The sequence below is a fragment of the Monodon monoceros genome, unplaced genomic scaffold (genome assembly GCF_005190385.1).
Source record: "Monodon monoceros isolate NGI ecotype Baffin Bay Population unplaced genomic scaffold, NGI_Narwhal_1 Super_Scaffold_16, whole genome shotgun sequence".
Taxonomy (NCBI): domain Eukaryota; kingdom Metazoa; phylum Chordata; class Mammalia; order Artiodactyla; family Monodontidae; genus Monodon; species Monodon monoceros.
Genome location: NW_021703772.1, coordinates 73,508,540 through 73,514,084, shown reverse-complemented (window position 1 = coordinate 73,514,084; position 5,545 = coordinate 73,508,540). Strand labels below are relative to the sequence as shown.

At 40.1% G+C, this 5,545-nt stretch overlaps 1 pseudogene; it reads right to left on the bottom strand.

Moving 5' to 3' along the window:
- Positions 1-223: 223 nt before the first annotated feature.
- LOC114897188 lies at positions 224-1,590 on the bottom strand (annotated as a pseudogene).
- Between the last annotated feature and the right edge of the window lie 3,955 nt (positions 1,591-5,545).

The window sequence follows — 5,545 nt, the reverse complement described above, 5'->3', positions numbered from 1 at the left end:
AAGGTTTAAAAATTGTTTAAAATTTTTAATTTCTAGTAAGAAAACATTATCTGAATGAATACCCTGATGGCAAACCACTGTAAAATGTTTCAGCTGCATCTGGGGCAGAGGGGTAGGGTTTATCTTCACAGCACTCCAGCTTTCTTCATGACAGAGTCGGAGGTACACTGGTTTGTACTGCGACATCCATTAGGTGATCTAAGTTGCGTTTCCTTCAGCAGGGGCTTTATTTGTCAGAAGGGCATTATGCTTGACCTCCAAATTTGGCCGACAATTTACTGATGAGATTCATAACCTTTGGGTTGCTCTGATGTTTTGACATACTTGCCGGGTTCTGAGCCACATCCTGGAAGGCCACCATAACTTCTGGATCCTGCATGGCTGTAAGAACCTCTGGATCGGGCTTCCCTGGTGGCGCAGTGGTTGAGAGTCTGCCTGCTGATGCAGGGGACTCGGGTTCGTGCCCCGGTCCGGGAAGATCCCACATGCCGCGGAGCGGCTGGGCCTATGAGCCATGGCCACTGGGCCTGCGCGTCCGGAGCCTGTACTCCGCAACGGGAGAGGCCACAGCGGTGAGGGGCCTGCGTACAGCAAAAAAACAAACAAACAAAAAAAACAAAGAACCTCTGGATCACTAAGAATTTCACTGAGCCCCAGGCATTCCTGCCATTCCAGGCATGCCCCCTCGCATTCCAGGCATTCCTCCAGGAAAATTACCGGGCATTCTGCCAGGAAAGCCACCTGGAAAAGAGCCATACTGAGCCCCTGACTGTCGTCTGGCTTCTTCCTCCTTCTGGGCTCTCGCATGTTCTTGCTGAGCCTTCTTGACCCTTTCTGTTCTTTCTTTGATCTCTCTCTCTCTCCACGTTTTCGCTCATACTTTCTCCGATGTTCAGCAATTTTCTGGGCCCTTGGTTGAACTTCTTTCAGCATTGCACTAGCATCTTCATCATAATCCAGCTTACAGGCAAGGGCAAGATCATGGGCAGCTTCTTCCCAGTGGCCCAAAAGTCTGTGTGCTTTCCTTTGCTACTCGTATGGCTGAGCAGAATCGGGATCTATTTCAGTAGCTCTGTCACAGTCTCGGATGGCAGCATTTGGCGTCTGTAATTTGAGGAAGACACTTGCTCTCTTGGCATACAGAATGGCCAAACGAGGGTTTAACTTGATGGCATCTGTGAACAAGTCAGTGGCTTTCTGTAGTTCACCATCATTTAGGGCATCAATGGCAGCCACTTTTTTATCATTTGCCTGATCAGTCATCCCCTCAGTTATCTCCACGTTTTCATCTCCCATTTCTTGAGGGGCATCAGTGTCTGGTTCAATCACACCTTCATTGTCAATTTCTAGATCACTTTCCTCACTTGATGGTTCCTCTGTCTTTATGTTTTCCTCCACCTTCTTACTATCTGTTTTTTCTTCCTTGGTATTTTTTTCCAATTTAGTTTTAGGAGTAGCAGGTGGTATTTTACCCCCCATGCTCACCACCCACTCCCTCAGGAAGCCCATTTCCTCGGTGTGCAGAACACTTGGGTCCTGCTTGCACATTTTCACGAAGGCTCGAAGCTCGCTCACTTTGCGGGGGTCCATGGTCCGGAGGCGGCGGGCGCAGCGGAGGCTGTGGCCAGATCCCTTGCCCCCGGCACTAGCTTAGTGTGACCGCGTAAGGGAGGCGGGTGCTGCGAGGCAGAACAGACTAGAACCTCCTACAGTTTTCATTTATTGAAGTTCCTTTTTGTTTTTTTTTTTTAGTATCTTCTATTTCCCTCCTCTTTGTATTCATTTTTCTCTGAATTCTCAAGCATAATGATCATAGTTGTCTTAAAGTTTCTGCTTACTAATTCCACATCTCTGTAATTTCTAGATTTGTTACTATAGACTGATTTTCCTCCTGGTTATTGGTTATATTTCCTCTTCTTTATACATGTGTAGTGATTTTTTTTTTTTTGGATTCTGAACATTGTAAATTTTATGTTGAGTGCTGAATTTTGTTGTAGTCCTTCAAAACATGTTTATTGAGCTTTGTTCTGGTAATCATTTAGGTTATTGGTAGATAAATTTCTTTCAAGGATTATTTTTTAAAGACTTTATTAAGGCACGTCTAGAGTAGTCTTCACTTGATGGCTAGCTAAGACCACACCTGAGGGTTGAGTCTTCCGTGGTCTCTACTGAATGCTTTTTCTATTTAATAAGGACTTTTTACCCTGGCTATTGTGAACTCAAAATATTTCCAGTGATGTGTGAACTCTGGAGTTGTTCTGCTTGCAGCTCCCTGGCAGTTGTTCTCCCCTAAGAAGCTGTTCTTTGCACACTTGTAGAATTTCACCCTATGAATGTGCAGACCGATATTTAGCCAAACGATAAAGGGGACCCTGTGAATATTTCCAAAGCCTTTTATCTTTCTGTCTCCATTACTCTTCCCCGCATGCTCAGGCTCCCTCAGACTCCAATGGTCTCCTCTACCCAGTGAGATTGCTAGAGTCTTTGGGGCTCCCTCTTTCTGCATTGAGTTTGGGAAATTACCTCCAGGCAGAACTCCTAGGACTCATAGGATTCACCTTTATTAGTTTCCCATACCTAGCTGTCACAGTCCTGTGCTTCCTGTTGTTTAATATCTGAGTATTGTTTTATATATTTTGCTCAACTATCTAGTTGATTATGGCCTGACAGTCCAAACTTTGTTTCTTCCTAATGGCTAAAAACAGAAGTCCAGATTTTCATGTTTATCCAAGGTTATACACGCACAGAGATTAGAGTCAATTTTCCAATGTTTTTATAGAGCAGAACAAAACAATAGCCATCCCCTGTCCTTGACCCCAGTGCTCACTCCCAAAGGCAACCACTTCCAAATCTTTCTGTTGATTGTTTTCATATTTACTTCCATTTTGCTTATGTTGCTGTTTCTTGAGACTTTTTTTAATATTGAATTTTTACTGGAGAATACAGAGATTGGCTCTTTATTACATTCTTCAGCTTTACTCCATACATAAAACTTTCCCATCTTCCCAAGATCATTATACCATAATTTTGGTTGGATAAATATTGTGTTTATACTACTTTGGCTTGTGAGTGTTTTTTATAGCTGGACCATATAACATACTATAATTATTTTTATTTATTGCACACATTTTTGGTTCCCTGGAGTTGATAACTTACTTGTTTTTTTATCTCCAAAACCTCCTTTAGTTGTATATTTACACTCTTATTATGTTTGAACACTTCAGGTATTCTAGCTCTATTTTATTGAAGAAGTTTCTAGAGCCTAGAGCCTTGTGAACTGCTTTTACTTGGTCTTGTTGTCATCTGAGTCCTTTGTACATTTTTCCTGACATCTCCCTTTACCATCATCCTAGAGATTACATTTCCCTGTCTGTTGGTTTAGATTCCCTCTTTCCTATATCCCGTGTTCTCTTTCTTCTTGGTTTACTACCTCATTTTTGGTGGATCAAATCCTCTGGTAACTACTTGAGAAAAGATATGTGAGAAATTTTTTTGTTTTGTTTTGTTATATGTTCGCTTTTTGTGAAGTTGTATGCCCTTATTTTACCTGCATATTTGATCAGTAGTTTTGCAGGTTATATTTTTATAAATACTTTTTATTTGACTAAGAATATTTCTTCACTTCCTTGTTTGTTAATAATTTTTTCATAGGTGTTGAATTTTATCAAATGCCTTTTCTGCTTCTGGTTATAGGAAATTTTTTTCCTCAGAACTTGGAAAGTTTTGCTTCATTTTCTTCTAGCTTTCTAGTGTTGTTGTGATATTTGATCTTCTGCATGTGATCTATTTCTTTTTCTCTCCAGAAGCTTCTAGGATTTTTTCAAATCCCTAACGTTCTAAAATTTCATGATGATATATCTTCATATGTTTTAGCACTGGTTTTCCAGGTAAGAAAAAGTTGAGGTTGTGTGAGCTTCAAACAGGGTTCTGGAACATCCCACTCTTTAGTGCAAATAGAAAAGCCTCAGTGAAGAAGTCAAGAGGCATGCAGTACTGGCTTGAGGTGAAACACATGTGAACCTTGTTGGAGCCTGGCAGATCTGGTTGCCATAACAGTAATTGAAACAAGAGGCCAGGAGGATCTGATGTATTACGTAAGAGGTATCTGATACAGTGTGGGTCTTTTTGCTTCCATCATGATGAGCTTTTCATGAGCCCTTTTAGTCTAGAAAATGATGCTGAGTTTAGAAGAAATTTCTCAGATTACTTCTTGACGATTCCCTCTCCTCGTTTTCTCTGTTCTCCCTTTTCTGTAACACCTGTTAAGCAGATTTTGGATTATCTGGATTCTTCCTGAAGTCTCATGTTTTCTCCGTTATTTCCATACAGTGTCATATTGCCTGACTTTTTGGAGAGATTTTCTCAGCCTCACCTTCTGAGTCTTTCTATTTCTTCATTTCTACTCGCATCTAAATTTCCAAAGAAATTTTATTGTTGTTGTTTCTGAATATATGTATGTATGTATGTATACACACACACACACACATTCCTGATCTTATTCAATGCTCGCAGCATTTGTCTTCAAATCCTCTGGATATCAATTATAGCTCATGTGTTGTTTTCTAGGTTTTCTTCTTCATAAAAATAGTCTTTGTTTCCTCTATGTTTATCCTTTTCTTGTTAGTTTTGACCTCTGTATTTGTATTGGCATTGCTCTCCAGCTGTTTGCTAATTATGTGTAAGAATGGTACTCTGAAAAGCTGATTGAAAGCTCTCTGTGCATGGGTGAAATATTTAATTAAAAGAGCTTTCAACATCATCTCAAAGACTTTTCTTCTTGGCTGGTCAGATTCCTTAGAGAAAACTCTTTTAATCTTTGACCTGAAGGGTATATGACAGGCTGCCAGTGCTCAGGAATCCAAATGGGACAAAAGGCTGAGAGCAGGACATTTAATATGCAGACTGTTACACATCTTTTTTTTCGGGTTAAGTATAAAGTAGAAGAGTACGTGCCATGTTAGTGATAGGGATGTTGTTGGCTTTAGACATAAAGGAGGTAGGAAGGCTTCATTCAAGAGGCAGGTGGATCTACCTTACCAGAATAGGAATTAAGGTGGTTCTTGCTTTTGTTTCTTAGCTCATCTTTAGGTCTTTGGTGGTAGGAACTCCGGGGAGTCGTTTAGATGCAGTAAGTTGGAATATAGCGGCAGCTCCAATGAGCATATTTTAGGGTATAACTTGGGTTTCCCAAATTTAAAGATCATATTTCATACATAATATATATTTCAAATATGTGTATATATTAATCAGGTTTCTTGTGACAGAAACACATTGCAAACTACTTTAAGCCAAAAAAAAAAATTCTGTTGACCAATGTAATTGACAAGTTCAATGATAGAATGGATCAGGTATGATAAGATGTAGATGCTCAGGTAATGTTATCAGGAATTTCTTTATCTCTTGGTTCTGCTTTACTCTATATATTGGTTTGATTTTTTGGTGGGTTTCTCCACATGGTGGACATTATGAGCATCAATTCAAGTTTTATGTGGCTGGTACAACTTTCCATATCAGATTAGAGAAACTTCCTTCTTAGCACCCATGT